Source organism: Aythya fuligula, chromosome 1 (assembly GCF_009819795.1).
Source record: "Aythya fuligula isolate bAytFul2 chromosome 1, bAytFul2.pri, whole genome shotgun sequence".
Lineage (NCBI taxonomy): Eukaryota > Metazoa > Chordata > Aves > Anseriformes > Anatidae > Aythya > Aythya fuligula.
Window position 1 is genome coordinate 131,288,889 of NC_045559.1, and position 17,535 is coordinate 131,306,423.

Genomic DNA, 17,535 nt, shown 5'->3' on the forward strand with positions numbered 1-17,535 from the left:
CTAGCTATATGGGTCCCTTAGGATCCTCAGATGGAACAGATATTTTTTATGTTGCTCTAATTTACTCTCAGAGACATCTTGGCCTCCTGCCAGTCTGGGGCAGACAGAACAGAGAGGTGATCGTCTCTTCCCTTGCCCTCCCTCATCCATGCAGTGTTGCATGTCCCCAGCTGTGCCGAATTAATGTGTGGGAGGTGGGACAGCTTATGATTTCAAGCCTTTTTTCTTCCCATGAAAGGTTTTTAGAAGAGAAAGCAGTTCTAAGCAGGAGCTGGCTGCAGAGAGTGAAAAACTGCAAGAATTATCAGGATCAGGTCTCCCGCAGGGAAGCCAGCCTTACGCAGAGGTGGCGTTAGGGCTGTGAGGGATGCTAGCCAGGCGCCATCCCCCTGAGCTGTTCGGGTACTCTGCAGGCCCGTTCGTCCCTCCAGGTGCACCTTCCGGCCCCACACACTGCCTGAGAGAGCATTGTCAGCCACAGTGCCTTGGGCATGCTCCTGAGGTGCCTCGGCTGGTCTCATTTCACCCAGAGGAAAACAAGTTCCCCTGCTCTGAAACTGCTCTGCTGTGTGTGCCCAAGTAAAGCAAGCGGGGGGCAGTCAGGAGATGAATCTCAGAAGTGCGCTCCTGAGTGCGCTCCTAAAACTCTTCTAGATGAAGTCAGCGACGGTTCCCTGTTTCTGTTGACATTAGATGTTATAATATTTTACACTTTTAAAGGTTCCTCTTAATCCAGTGGGATTACTCAGGATATGAAGCATGATTCACTGTTGTGAAATGTAAGATGCATGGATCACTTCCCTTGCCAAATGCAAAATTCAGGGTTCAAGAAGTCTAAAATGTGTTTTTTATGTTTTTTTTTTTTTTTCTATACAATCTCTATAGCTACTTAAGCATGCAAGGTGTGCTGCATCATTTCTAGATGCAAACTGCTGCTTTTAGGGACAATGAATAGAGAGGTGGAGGATCCTGAGGAAACTGATGCAAGTGATGCTCATGCTGGAAGAAAACTAACTGAATGGGAGCGCCTCGTGTGCTGCCACAGCCAAAAGAGCTGCTGTGCTTGGTCATTGGGTACCCAATAACAAGGGAAATGCAAGGAGGGAGAGCAGGGTTATGCTGTCTCTGGGTTTGGCACCGGTGTGACTGCTACTAAAGTCATCCCATTCGACTATCTGCACTGCAAGAAAGGTGATGATAATTGGAGAGACTACAGACAAGAGCACTGATAATGACTAAAGGACTGGAAAATGGCTTATTTCTTAAAGATAGCAATCTGTTTAACTTATCAGTGAAGTAACTTTGCCATCTAGAAGGACCAGCATGTGGAAAAATTGCTGAGAGGACTCTTCAATCTATCCCACCGATGTAGGGAGAATCTGGAGCTGTAAGTTAAAGACAAAGCAGCAAACGACGTTTCTGAAGGTAAAGTTAACCAATGAAACAACTGGTGTGCATCCTCTTTAACTGGGATCTTAACTCAAGCACAGCTGCTGAGTTTCAAAAGGCACTGAGGAGACCTATGGCCCGTATTATGCTCAGAGTAAACTATGGCAAAGGCATTTTCTACCCTTAAAATCTTCAAACACAGACTTCCGAGAAGTGGAATTTCTGGTTGGCTGACTGTTTGACCTTCAGTGTATTTAACACAAATTTCCATTAAAGCTCCATATCCGACAACAGAGAATTTTATTCTGCCTTCTGAATTTGCACACACAGTATTTCTACAGGTCCTTGAAAAGTGGCTGTCTTTATATTTTTAATACACATAGCTTTGTATAAAGCAAACTTTTTTTTTTTTTTTTTTCCCTGAGGCATTTTCTTTCCAAAAAAAAAAAAGTCTTCTCAAGGACTTTTGAACCAAGAAAGGACATCTAAAGAAAAATATAATATCAAAACCCTTCTCTCTAGCAGTAAACCACACTACTCCAAGGCTAATGAGTCAGACCTGCTTTTCAGTCTTAATTTTCATATGATTGTAGCTGACTTCATACAGTTACAGCCTCTTTTCACAGGACCCAGTGCTCTATACAGGCATGAATAAAAATGCATGAGAGGGAGAAAGAAAATCAGCTAATTTTTGTGATTAAATTTAAAATACAGTCTAGTAAATGTGTTAAAGACAGCATTACTGTCTTTGAAATGCAGTATTAGTGACTATTTAAAAATTCAAAACATGCTTCCTAATTTCATGCTCTGTCCAGCTGTATTTAAAAACTGGGTATTTAAATGCAGATGTTCAGGTACCAAGTCTATTTCCAGTCTCTGTTTGTCTCTGAGTTCCCTAGTGCTGACTTGTTCTCACTGATTTCAGCATCTCTTTTAATGTTGGTGTTAGAAACAACAGTTAGGAAAGACAGCAGAATGAGGTAGTTCCTGTATGCCCCTTAGACATCCTCCTTGAATATCTGCCTGATGTGGCTAAGTTTAACTACACATTTTGAGACTTCCAAAATCAGACGTGACAGCTTTGGCTTCGAACTGTAGCTTCCTCTGCATTATGTCATGCTAAATTTGTGACTGGCAATATTTTCACAAGCTTCAGTTGCTTATGATTCCTCTGTTGGCTTGGGTAGGGTACTTTTTTTTTTTTTCTTGATGAGGAGGGGAAATGTTAAGAAGACAAAACAGGCTACATTGTTTTGTATCTTCTGTACCAAGTTCTCTTATCAGTTTACTATTGTCAAGACGTTAAACTTTTCATTTCAATTAAATAAACATTTTGTAATGAAGGATACAAGTGAGTCCACTTGAAATATTTTGGACCACTTACATAAAATTCTTCTTTATAAAATTATTTCTATACTTATCATTAGAATAGAATTAGCTCTTCAGCCTTTTTTTTTTCTCTTTCTTTTAGATGGCAGTAACCATCTAATTGTAACTTAAATAAATATCTCTCAGTCTTTCAACCATGAAAGACTGAAGAAACATAACTGAGATATGCAAGGTAAGCCCAGAATTTTCATAAAAATACCAAAAGTGGAACTGAAAGTACATTTGAGTATATAGTGATTAAACTTGCTGTGTTTTTGTCATTGTTTTTCTTTAAGAAAAACTTTGAATTGAAAATAGCTGTTGTATACATTATCAGAAATAAAATGCTTCTGAAAGAAAGGTTAGATGGAAAATCAAAAACTAATGAATATTTTTTCTCCTTGTTTTACTGTAACATTAATCGCAGTTTTCTCCATTCTTACATGTTAAAAGAAATTAAGTTTAGACCTCTATAATAAGAACAGAGACAGTGTCTTTACATCCTTACTGTGGTATATCTGTGCCTTCAGTCACTTGTTTACCCACTGGAACTTGAAGGGGCCAGGTGCTGAAATCACGCTAGGTAAAAATACTTACAACAATACGCAATGCAAAGACTGTTTGTAACAAAGGGATGCTGTGACGTTAGAAACATATCAAATAAAATGGCATCTAATTTCAGCACTAAGTGTTCATAGAATTGGCTTCAAGATGAGGGTAGGAGTATATTATCGTTCAAGCTGATTGCTCTGAAACTCTCAAGACAGAGAAGAGGCTGTTTTTTTTTTAGGTCTCAGTTCTGCAAGACTCTCAGTTTTACAAATCCCATCCCTCAAGCTGAACTTGGACTTAGCTGTGAGTAAGAGCAGCTGCAAGATTTTCAGATATCCTGCAATTTCAGTAACAGTCTACATTTGCACTCATCGATGTTTATATTTATGGTTGTATTAGTAATGAGTAGCCCAGCTAGAAAGATTTATCTGCAAGCTACAACCATGCAAACATGTGCAACTGGAGTGTGGTCACTAAACAGACTATAATTACTTTTTATTTCTTCCCTTAGCCCAGTGCCTCGAGAATCTAAACAGCTTGCCTTCCGTAAGGATGGGCGGCAGTGGAAGCTTCCTGGTTGCTTGCAAAAACACAGATTGTCTGAATCTTCCTGGTAGGGTGTATGCCTACTTTGCTTACTAGCTTATTTTACAGATCTAAAAATTGCTGTAAAACAGCAAAGTAATTATCAGATTTACCAACGAAAATAGAGCCATGAAATAACTTACCTTTTCCGTATTATTTGAGCATTCACAACCAGAAATTACTATTTATGTGTATGTATTGTCAACGAACATAATATGCATCCGGGCTTCATTTAAAAGCACACACCTTGGATCTAACGCATTAGCCTTTACTTTCACAGAGTCCAGCTGAAATCAGTGGGACCGATGTGCCAACAGCCCTTTAATGCATCCTCATAGTTCAAAAAGAAAGGCTTTGCTGAATCTTGCTATTGCATAGCAAGATTCCTATTGTTTAGCTATATACTCAGACCCTTATTTACATCCACCTGTTTACAGCCATGTACTCTTTACTTTTAAGTAGTAATCAAGGCTCAAAGCTTGGAATTAATCTGTGTTCAATCCCAGATCTATCTGTACCCAGGAACAGATGAACAAACATTTCTGAAGCTTTTCCCTCATTTTTAAGGTAGCAAATCAATTTTGTGTTATAGTCTTTTTCTTTCTTTTTCTTTCTTTCTTTCTTTCTTTCTTTCTTTCTTTCTTTCTTTCTTTCTTTCTTTCTTTCTTTCTTTCTTTCTTTCTTTCTTTCTTTCTTTCTTTCTTTTTCTTTCTCTCTCTCTTTCTCTCTTTCTCTCTTTCTCTCTTTCTTTCTCTCTTTCTTTCTCTCTCTCTCTCTCTCTTTCTTCTTCTCAGAAGATGGTGTAGTGACAGAATTGCAGAAAAGCAATTTCCCCTTTTTCTTTCTAAAACAAAGTTCACACTGTCATCAGCTGACTTTATTTAAAGGCCAAAAAAAAAAAAAAAAAAAAAAAAAAAAAAAAAAAAAGAGCTTGAAATATAGCTAGACACTCCAGCCTGTATGTTTGTAGAGCTGATCATACCATTTTGTTGCCGAACACAGCAAAGAGCACATGTGGAGTTGTGCGCATAAACATTTGCCTTGCAGAAAGGAGTGTTTCCACCAGGATGCTCTCAAGGAGGATTAAATAGCGGCATGAACCCTCCAGCTTGGTGGATGTGCTGGAGTGAATCAGAAAGGGCAAGCTTCCTGAAGGCCTGGGTCACCAGCGTGGAAAGCTGTGCCACAGCACGCGTGCCCCTCTGTCGGTCAGCACGAGGTCCCTGCAGGTGCCTGCTCTCTGTGCACCTGGGAACAGCAACTGCAAACCCGAGTGGGTGCCTGCCAGCACACAACGTCCTTCTCATGCGAAGTAATGCCCTCCTCATCCTGCAAAGGTAAGCTGAGGCAAAGGTGAATGACGGGCTTGCGTACATGAGGATGATTACAGATTTAGTTTCATTTTTAGATGGCATTTTATGTGAAAACTCTGCTGTGTAGAGGTAGTTGCAGTGGTATGCCTTCCCGTCAACGAGAGAGCAAAATAACCTGTGTTTGGGTAAGGAACAAAGATTTATGGTATATATTAAAATTCACATTCCTAATGAATGTAATTAAACCAAAGTGTTTTTTTGTTTTGTTTTGTTTTGGTTTGTTTTTTTCCTAACTTGCTTCAATCTGAAGTGACTGCTCAGAGGCAGCAAAGAGAACAGATACCCAAATAACACTCCAGACCCTCTTCTCCAGCTACAGGAGTACACCCCTCCATTTTCCTCTGCATCAGAAATGCCCCAAAATGAAGGGAGGACATCCAGACGTCACACAGTACAGCAGAGCTCCATTAAAGCCAATGCACTTCTTCCCATTTACAGTAGTCAAAGGGTTCACCCCTAATTTCTTTCTGCAGAAAAATGTCCAAAGCAGATTTCAGATATTTATTGCAAAGCGGTGGATAGGTAGCAGGTTAATGTACTGCCTAGAGATGCTCCCATGAATGACCAGGAGAGAAAAGGTCACCTCGCAGGTGTTGCCTAATTTGCTATTTCCTCTCTAAATTGACTTTTGCACTTGTTTTTTGCAGCGAACATAGGTACCTCATGGCACGACTGTATTATTCCTAAAATGGGTTGCTAATGCTTGAGATATACTGTTAACAAAAAGAGTAGTCAGGTAAAATGCTTGTAATTATCACTAAAATTAGTACCTTTTAAGGAGTGTGTTTACATGACCCATCAACAGATCAGTTAAGTACATTCAGTACATTTTATTTGTATCTGGCAGAACAATTTCCTTGCTGAAGTACACCGATGAGTGGGAGAGACTGCAGTTAACAAAGTAAATTAGAAAGAACATGTTTGGGGAGTTTGGATTCACCCCCCCCCCCCCCCGTACTTTGTGTAAGGTTTGAAAAGAAAAGCAAGTTTCAATCCCAAATTCCAAAATGCCTCACTTGCTGTACCCTAACTGCCCTTGTCTTTTAAAGCACGAGCCTCTACAGGTCTGAAACAGTGGCAGCTTAAACCAGAAAAGCAATGTAAAGTCCAGTGGGTTCCACATTTTCACTACAGACTTTCCTGCAGTTTATGAAGATTTTGGGGTGGAGTGCTGGCTTTTTTACAATTCACGGTAAAATGACCCTAGGCTTCATAACAGCGCACATTTAATCTCAAAATTTATTTTTTAAAAATAAAAATAGCACATTAGGGAATGTATGAGATTTCATTCTACCAAAAAAGCAATTAAACGAAGAAAATAGTTTAATAAATGGACTTACCAAAGTAAAATTAGACATGCATGAGCGTACATTGTAAGAAATGAGCTTTTTTTTTTTTTTCTTTTTCCTAAAATGTCTGCACACAAAGTTACCATTAAAGTAAAATGTGACATGTGGGCAAATCTTGTCAATAAGGTGTTTTAAAGTATTTCCATTTGTATTTCCATTTTTGTTTACATTTACGAATTTAGGGTTTAATTTTTTTTCCCGTCTCATTAGGAATCCGTCAGCTCAGTCAAGCCAAAAACTCTCATTTCCTTTGTAAGAAGGACGTATAGTTACTGAATAATTTATACTGTAGTCATAAGATGATTCATAGGAGCTGGTGCCTTGTACCCCCCGAATCTGAATGCTTTCTGCATTAATAATGCATTCGCCCTCCCCATCCCCAGCACAGGCCGGAGCAAGGCCCTGCCCTGGGGCTGGAGTGAGCCCCAGCAGCAGCAGCCAGAGGGGTATGAGGGTTTTGGGCAGGGACTGGGGCAGATGACCCCCTGACCCCCTTTCATCCCAGCTTTTGGGCGGCCCTGTCACTCTGCATTCACACACCAGCTCTGCCGGAGCAAGGGAGGTGGGGCAAAAGCAGCGCCTCTGCCAAAACCAGGATATCCTCAGAGGCCTCATTTCTGAGATTCTTACGTGATGGCAAAGTATTTGTTTTACCTCGCCCTAAGAGTCTGCTAAAAGGCAAAACCATCCTAGGGAAAGGCAGGAGTTCAACACTTCCAACAACAATAAGAAAAGGAGAATGTTTGTTTAGAAATTTGAGCATGATTTTAATGGCCTAGTATTAATCAGGCAGGTTTGAAAATGACGGTCAAATTATAAATAGAGCCGAGAAGCACCGCGTACAAAAATACACTTGTATTTGTATTATAAATTTTATATAAATAGAAAAGAAAAAAAGCCCTGAAATGTTTCAGGCTTGAATTCCAGCCGCTCTGTTAATGTGAAGCCTGTTCTTTTGCCTGGTATTTTTCATTCCTGTGTCTGTGAAACTTGGGCTGGGAACGGCCACCTCTCTCATGCTGCCGACTCCTCACCCGTAGCTGTTGGTGTGCTCTGTGCAAGAGAGACCGGGGCCAGACTCAGCAGTCCTAACTGCAGCCTGCCCCTTCCCAGGCTAAAATCTAGCGCAGGATCGTGAACAGGTGGGTCCCTGCTGAGATGTTTGGGTTCAGCATGGCTGCAGCTGCCTGTCCGAATATAGCGTCTGGTTAAACTTCCGAGGCGTCCCTTCCCAGCCTGTGCTTGCAGGTGTGCAGCAGCAGCTTGGATCCGCTGCCAGTCTGGCACGGTGTGAGCTCTGTTGTTTACTTGTCACTTCCTAGCCATTTTCCAGCTTGTCTTCTTCCTCCTTTTCCCCTCTTGCTGCTAATATTCTACTTTCTGCTCCTGTGTTCTTCCTACGGGGCCTTGACGTTTGCATATTTATTCCCTAAATTGTAGCGGCATGTTCCCATTAAAAATAAAGGACCTCATCGCACTGGTCGTGATGCTGAAGTCGCTTAGAGTTGGATTGTTCTGTAGCTGCTGGCAGCAGCACTGCCACGTCAGTGTCCACGCTGGGCTCTCAGGGATGTGGCTGGTGCTGGTCTTCCTATAGAAGGAAAACCTTCTACACAGTGGGTCACAATGACACGTAGCATCTTTTCCCTGTGCTTTGCCTCCTTCCAGCCATTTCAAAGAACGAGGCTGTAGATTCAGTCGCTCCTTGCCCTTCCTATCGCTATCCTAACCCTTTCCTGACTTACTTTTCTCGCGGCGGGGGCATCAGCTCCACTTTTCCTACACACGCCAACAGATGGATTCAAGATGTGGGCTGGCCTTGCAGAAAGAGATTTTGCATTTTTTACTTTCCCCAAACCTGAATAAGCAATTGTCACAATCCAAGCTATTGTGCTAAATTAAAAAAAAGAGGGTTATAAAATGGGAGAATGTGTATGGGTGGCAAGACTGGGCGCTACATAAATGTTGTGCAGAGCAAGAATATGCTTATTAAATAGGCAACAGAGAATTAGAGGAAACTATTTCAGTTTACATTCAAGTATATTATGGGACTGTTTATAGGGCCCAAAAGAACTTCCCGAGCATTAACACATGTAGCCTGAGAAGCAGAGGTGGTAGAATCTCTATAAAGGTGAACAGACATGTAAAACCAGAATAACTTGTTAGCGTTTGTGTTGTTGCTGCCTGGAGGCCATGGCAGCTATTTCACCCACCTTTCAGAAACTCATTCAGCATTTTTTTCTATGGGGAGGATTAAAAGGCAGCATTTTTTTTTTTTAAGGTCAGGGAAAAATGTCACTGATAGATCAAGCTAATCTTATCCTATTCTTTTGGAATAATGAAGGACACATGTGAGAACCCTACAGAAAACAGTACTGTTACTAATAATGGATTATGAAAGAAGGAGGGGAAGGTTAAGTTTATGGTCTTTTTCCTTCTCTTTAATTATAAAGATCAGATGATGTATATATCTCTGAAAAGTAAGAGAGGGAAGTTTCCCATTTGTGTTGTGGTAGAAATTTATCTCAGATCACCCTTTTCTGGGCAATTCCTTGCAGTCTCCAGGCAAAGACAAAGGAGATCAGGTGAGAATAATGACATCAGAAAAATCTATGCAAATAAATCCTGAGTAATGAGAGGAAGGTGAGTTTTATTCACACTGTTTGGTTTTGATTTTAGCTCAAGTACTGAAAAACACTCAGGAGAAAATTTCTCTCTCTCTGTTTCTTCAGGGCAGAAAAGTTCAAAGCGAGCATGTGAGGTCTCCAATGACTCCTCGAGCAAAGTTATGAGAGAATTAGCCTTCCTGGTAGCTTAAAGGTTAAAAAAACAAAAAGAAAATCCCTTCCTCTGACACATTTTATCATGCATTTGACCTTCTTTATAAATTACTGAGAAATGTGCCAATTAATAGTTTATCTTTTAAAACATTCTAATCTAGATTTCTGAGCAAATAGAGAAACGGATGGGCATTCATCCATCTTTTTATTACTTTTTTCCCACATTAGGAAGTGATATACATTTCCATGAGCCATAACAAATGGTCCCATTTGCTATGGGATTTGCTCTCAGCTGGGACAGAGACTGGTGTTTCTTCACGACCAAAAAGATGTGTTTTTAAAGCAGGGGAAAAAAATATGCATTGCTATCCTGCTCTAAAGTCCCCGTAGTGTCAAATACAGTTTTTACTACACTGTACCCCAGCGAGGCCAGCACTGAACTTTGTATTGAGGGGTAGCCTTGCTCAAGTGCTTTAGGGTAAGCCAAGAGAGATTTCTTTCCTGAAGGGTTTTAATTAAATAAAAAAAAAAAAAAAAAAAAAAAAAGGCAAGAAAATAATCCTCTTTTGGGGGCAATGGTGGAATTTAAGGTAGTTCAGAAAGAGAGGGGCAAAAAAGATCTCTCTGTTGACTCATCCTGTACACTGCTGCATCTTGGCTCTCATGATGTCGTCATTGAACGAATTCTGTCATTTTAAAGTGGGGCCAGCTTTTCAACAAATGAACATTGCTATGAATTCCCTGCAGTCCGTGGAATTATGGCATTTATAGTAGTTGAAACTTTGACCTTTTAAACTTTTGCTTTTTTCTGTCTATATCATTGCTTTCCCCTTTTTAGCTGTCTATGGAAACACAATAAAATTATTTTTTATAGCATTTAATTAATGCTTACAGTGACATCCTACCCAAAAAGCCTGCACATTCAGGATTTATTCACCATTTAGGGTTTATTTTATCATTATGCCTTAATGGCTACTAGAACTTAGCCTATACCTGAGAGGACACACCTATGAAATTAAAAAGGCAAACCCTGTAGCTGGAGGTGTTCCTTGTGCCATAGAAAGGGTTCTGTTTTAATACATTTAAATCAGCTCTCCAATCCAAGATGTGTAGATAAAAGGCGTGCATTTTGCTAGAATGACTGCATCTGTATCTGAGTTTTCCTAGCTGTATCATATGAAGGTAAAGTAGCAAAATGTTTTAACATAAATCAGCCTCTTGCTTCAATCTTAAAACAAAACCTCCATATGACTTTTAAACTTGAAAAAGAGAGAAAGAGAGAAAGAGAGAAAGAGAGAAAGAGAGAAAGAGAGAAAGAGAGAAAGAAAGGAAGGAAGGAAGGAAGGAAGGAAGGAAGGAAGGAAGGAAGGAAGGAAGGAAGGTAGGTAGCGGTGATATTTGAGTTTGGTTGTCCTCAAGTAAACCAGGCAAAAGAAATTACATCTACTGTGTGTGGAGCTGTGATTCAGATCGTTCACCTTTAAGTTGAAGAGCCTCTAACAGGAAATTCTGTTCTCTTTGTAAGTGGATGTGGGTGGGAGAATGACATTAACACCTTGCACTGGAGAAACTATTCTCTCAGTCCCTTTTCACAGCTGACTAAACATAAACAGCGCTGGTTTAACAAAGAGCCACAGATGGCAGAACTGATTATAGCCTGCACCAAATAAGGAGCTTGATTCAACAAGGTAAAGGAAGGTCAGATTAATCATGGATCACATTTCCCTTACCCACCAAATCCCTCACATTATACATTTCATTGTGTTGCATTTCTAGAATTTCATCCAAAGCCTGGATTCTCCACCAGCCTCATTAGCCCTTGGAGCAGATTCTACTGGCTTTGAGGTTTCTGCCAGTGCCACCTCTGCTGTGTGAGCGGTCAGTGTAAAAATACATTAAAGGAGCAAGAGAACAGCACAATTTTAAAGGTATCAGTATCGCTGTCTAGCTACATTGCAGAGCCATATTAGCCGCAGCATGAAAGGTTCCTTTATTTAACTGGACAGGTGTGTGCTTTAAAAGATCACTTGGCAGTTACCTTTGATAGATGTCCTAGTAGCTTAGGTCACCTAATTGGGGCTCCGAGTTGGAGGTAAAGGATAGCATAAATTTTCTGATTTCCCTTCTCTGGCATTGCTTAGAGACACCCCTATTCGTTCCACTGAATCATTTCCCAATTCATCTACAAATTTTGACTGCATTTAGTAAGACATGGACCTCGGGAAAAGCTCTTGACATTCAAGACTTTAAGCCAAATATATATATATATATTTATTATTAAGATTTCCCTCACACTGTAGCTATTAGACATTTTACATGTATAACCATTTACAACTTGGCCAAGAAGAAGACAGTGATCAGTTACTTCAGACGGGTTGTTTCTATAAAGATGACAGGCCTTCTGCCTTCTGACTATTTCAACGACAAAGTAACTCTGTTCACTTAATTTTTATATGAAAAAATACTATGAGTGGCCACTTAAACTCTATTTTGGGCCACTGTTCCCCAAATTTGCTTGAAAGCTCTTGGAAATCACAGAAAGCTCTTGGAAATCACCGTAATGGACTTGAAACCAGCTAAAGGGTATATGTGTGCATGCCACTGTGTGCAGTGCACTGTGGAATCTCTTCCAGGGCTAAATGGAGCAACTGCTTCACAGGCATTCCTTCTGCTGCTGCTGACAGACTAGACTGGCTTTGATATCTTCGTATGACTCTGCAGTGTTTGGGGTAGATACATCTATAGGTTTTCTTGGCAGGCACTTGGTGTACACTGTTCATTTAAGTCAGAATAGAAATTTAACTTCAGGCTGACAAATGCAGGGAAAGTTTGAAGAAAAAATGTTAGAAGCCTCTAACAGGACTGTTGGAAATGCTTTTAAAATATTTACTGAAGTTCCTTTGGTTTGGCCAGAAATCATCATAACTAAGTGTATAAAAACAATCCAAAACCAACCACAATAAATACTTATTTTTTTTTTTAATGAAAAGAAAATAAAGAAAAGAAAAAGAAAGAAAAGATATAAAACTCGGGATTCAAGCATGCATTTTGGATCTGGTCTTTTGGAAGTATTTGCCTAGGAGGAAGGGAAGTGAAAGAGACCAGAGAAAATGAAATGTAAGGAGAAGGTTAAGCATGGCTAGCTTGCAAATCAGGATGGTTTAAGGTGCATGAAGAAACAGGAGTCAGGTTTGTAGCCAGGATAATAATTAATTAAAAAAAAAAAAAAAAAAAAAAAAAGACAAGGTGCAGTACGTAATAGCTCTCCTCAAAAATGAATAGGCAAAAAATACAGGGAAGATAAGTGGGATGTGTCATAGGTAAAAAAACAATAATTACAAGAAGGCTGCAAGACTATTATTTGTCAGAATCTGTTTGGACAATGTTGATTTGCACCCGTCCTCGCTGTGGATGTAGGCATTTCCTGCTTTGGCTGCAGTTTACTCAGAAGTGTAATGGAAACAGGAAAAGATACTCTTATGAAGTTAAATAAAGTCTTTTGAAAAGTGTGAATATAAGTATGCCTAAACCATGGGCCTCTTTTAAAGTCCAATGGAAAATGCATAAATTCAGGAAATAGTATAAATTGGCATAACTATATATAATGGGAGTATTGCCATTTACCTGAGGTGCATATTTGGCTCTTTTTTGCTCACGCTGTGCCAAAACTTTCACACTGTCAGGGTGATTTTATTAATATACTGCTAGCTATTTACTGAAACCCACCTGGCAGGATTCAAACACTTCTTCAGAAATGCTGGAAGTCCTGAGTTGACACTGGAAATGATGTACCTCGAAGGCTTTCAGAACTGGCCAGAGCAGGTTTGGCACTGTGGAAGACCAGGCCTCTTGTGTTCATATTAAACAGAGCTGGTGTCTTGCGTGTTGTTTGATCGTTTCATGTGTAATGGCCTCGATGCATTAGAGTGCAAGATTACTAATGGGAGATTTCACACATAGCTGACAGGACTGGAAAAGGATGGATACCTAGTCTCTAGGGCAATGTCAGTCCCTCTGGACAAGGACTACTCTGTCGTTGCTGCATGTTTAGGCCTGGCTCTGTGGCCAGAGCATTTATCTGTTTTCACCATTTAGACAAAAAAATGAGTTGTGTACGCACATACAAAACTTCTAACCACATCTTAAACTGGTATCTAACTTAGAGCACAGAAATAAATCCTTGTAAATTAATGGAAGACGTTGTTTGCTTTTGAATACTGCTGAAGCAGGCCTATTGAGGAACGAGGTACTGCAAACCTTCTGGACTCATTTTTTCTCAGATTGCTCACTACAGCCAGGGCAATGTTGTGACATGCAGGGACTAACGTGGGAAACTCCTGGTCTGTTTCTGAGCCTGGACAGTCCTCCTGGACTTCCCTAGCACTGAGTGAAGGAGGAAGACGCAATAAGGCAGTATCTATCCCCATCAGTCCCCACCTACACAGTGTTTATGGGAAAGCTTATTTCCCAGAAGACAAGGTTTTATCTGAGCTTGCAATATCAGTTTAGAACTGCAGATGATTTAATTAAAAAGCTTGTATGACATGGTATTAATGAGGAAATGATTGAAACCTGGGTCACATATAGATCCAAAATGGAGTTATTATTAGAAATGTATAAAAATATCTGCCCTTTTTGGTGGGTTTGCTAGAGAGTGGTTCCATCTGATGAGCAATCATTCCAGACACTGATATAGCATCTGCGCTAATAATGTGTGCAGATGACAAAGAAATTGGCAGGGTAGTAAATAAGGAAGAAGGTTACCTGTGCTGTGCAAGCTGAATGGCTTAATTAGGTTGTCACAATGAACATGATGCATTTTAATAAAAGTAAACAGAAAAAAATGCACACAGAGCAGAATTGCAGGTTATGGTTTGGGAACAGGAGACTGTCTTGGTAAGCAGTCACACAGGGAGTTATTTAAGTAACTGTGGTAATCGCTTCTAAGTGACCACTCAGAGGAGCTCCACGGGCAAGAAAGCAAATGTCCAGGAGACATCTGTGATCTCAGATGTACAAAATAGGGTACCAAGCTGAAAAGTGATTGTGCCCATACACATAATGCTGCATGTAGAATGCTATATTCAAGGAGGAGACTTGCATTTCAGGATGAAATCAGAAATATGAGAAAAAGATAAAAATAGATAAAATGATGTAAAAACTGTGAGACAAGTCTCATTACATGCAAGGAATTAAACTTACAAGTTTAGAAGAGAAGATGACTATGGATAGACATTTACACACTGAGCGGTTATTTGCTGGTGTGAGCTTTTTGACCTTTCCACAAAGGCATAATAAAATCTAATCACGGGGAAGTGGAGTTTGAGAAATGGAACTTCTGAATAAGATGTAATTAAAATGATTACCTCCTGCCACCATCTTTCTACCGAATGCTCCATTCTGCCGTCATGCTTTAGCATCTCAAGAAATCATAAGACTTGTATGTCCAGCCACGATTTCAAATTTGACTTCCATGTATGGAAGAAAGCCTACATATTCATATTAAATAAAGACAAAAAAGCCAATAAAACTAGCTAAGAAACATCTCTGTATGAACTGAATGACATTGGTTCTTATCTGCTTGTTGAGTTTATGTTAATGATCATACCAAGTAGTTAATGTAAAGGGTTATACAATGACAAGAATCAAATCATTACTCTTGAAATTATTAAAAAAAAAAAAAAAGTAAACTAAAAATGAAGACTACAATAATATTCTACTACAAATCTATTACTTGTCCATACTAAAATATTCACTTAATGAACTGAAATATCTAATCACTTTAGCTGTTTATTTTGGCCTTCTTCATGATAGAGCATATTTCAAACCTCAAATGAATCCATCAGTTTACTTCAGAATGCCAGGCCTATTCTGACCAATGGTTCTTTACCCACCTATAAAATCTGTTTGTTTTTTATATTTTAAGGAAAAATATTTACTTATTATATGCACTAGTGCAGACTGAACTTTCCTCATTGTTAGGTGTCATTGCTTCTTACTGTTGAAACAGATCTTAGTTAAAATGGATCAAAATTAATAAAAAAAAAATCAGGATAATGCTACGTTGAGTCAAACACTGAAATTATCCTAAATCATTGATATTGTTTGCTATTTTGAGGATTGTATTTCAGTAATGTCCCCAGTCACTCTTATTTCACAGCTATATCATTTCATATGAGTATCACCAGTTTGAAAGTTGAACATTTCAATTTAATAAACTAACTGTACAGAATTGCAGTGAATTCTGTCAAATATATGAGGCACAAGATTATTTAATTTTATTTGCAATGTCAGTTTTTATGCATTCCTCCTTGGGCAAGTGTCCCAGAACAGAGTAGTCTCCCACTTCACACTGCAGAGGGTGAAAAGCATGACAAGGGCCTGTTCCTTTAAAAAACTCACTGCAAATATATTAAGGATTATTACTTTTTATTACTTATTATTACTTTTGTGGATGTGTATGGGATAGTATTTGCAAGTTATGATCCATCTTCTAGGCTATTTACCCTTTTAGAAGAGCAATCATTGCAAAAAGATGTTGAGGTACTATGGTAGTTAATATGTTCTTAATGCATATGATACAGAATTCAAGTTATTCTTTAGCATTCACACACATCTAAAGAAAAAGTGGGAAGTCAATGTGGTACTTCATTCACTGCTGAGAGTTAGGCTGCTCAAAGAAGTAGAGTTAGTGGTAATAACGTAGAGAATGGGCGGTACTGGTGATACCAACAGGTGAGTTACCTCCCCATTCCTCACCTAAATTCCCTGCATCCCTACTAGATCTGCTCATGATGGGAGAGGTAAGAGCTGCAAGGACCTCAAATTCCTGCTTGGGAAATTAACACCTTCATAGAGCACCTTCAGTGAGAGCTGAACAAGTTGGTTGACTCTTCCTCTAGCAAAACATTCCTTTAAATTATTTGGATAGTAACCTGACAGCTAAGGTGAAAATTACTTGAGTCAGCAACATGACATCTGTTCTGTAATTGTGCACGGTGACAAAAAAAAAGAAAGATAATTTTTCAAACAGAAGTACTCATATGTGATTGCTGTGCATGCCATTATGGTTTCATAGTGTTGTTTTATTTTTGGGGGGAATGGTAAAATCTTTGGAATTTGACATAGTAAAATACCTTACAGTCTGTCTCTGAACATTATAAATCATTTTAGCTAGGTTAAGAAGGCTAAAGAGAAACAAAATATCTCTGTGTGCATGTGTGTGTGTGCCAGCCTGTGTGACTTGTGTGTTAACTTTTCCAGTGGAGGGGATAAATAAAATACTAATAAATCATAATCAGACAAATCTGTGCTTTAAATAGGACCATGACCAGAAGATACATCATGTAAAAAAACATCTTGTTCTGTGGTACCATCAGGACAGAAACATTAATTTTTAATGGTAAATTGCTCCAGCAAAAAAAATCTTAGGAAAATGCAGTGCCAGAGAACTACAGCTAGAAGAAGATAGAATAAAAATAAGCAAAATTTGTGTAGTGAGATTAATTAATCACTGAAACTACTTACTAAAGTGCTATGGAGTCTTCAAAACTTGAAATTTCTAATCAGGATGTACACTGTTCTCTACAATATATCCTAGCTTAGTGAAGGATTATGAGATTATGGTAAGAATCTGTGGGGAGAGCCTCATCTCTCTATGGGATGATCTTTTGGCTTTAAAAATGTCCAAAATAATTAAGAATGCCTGACTTTGGAACAATACTGGACTTATTGACATATGGACTGTGGCCAATGCCTTTGCTGAGAAATGAGCACTGCAATCTGTGTGCTCCCCAGGCCGAGCTCAGCGGCCCCTCATCTGGCTTCCTGCTTTTCTGGGACGCCTTGCTGAACTTGCACAAAGGTGCTGATCTTATCCCGCCATGTGCAGTAGCAACCCAACCAATGCTCCAGATGTCCCGGCTTAGGCCTTTTTTTGGGAGGAAGTTCTGAATTAGCTTCATCAAACGTGTGCATCAAGAAGGAAGCAGCTCGCTGGCGATCCTCTCGCTCTGAATGGGAGGCAGGACCAGATGACCTCCAGAGGTCCCTTACAAACAACATTTTTATGATTCTCTGATTCTGCTTCCTCAGCATTACTCAAAATATATGCACTGTCAGGTCAGTCACTAAATCTCT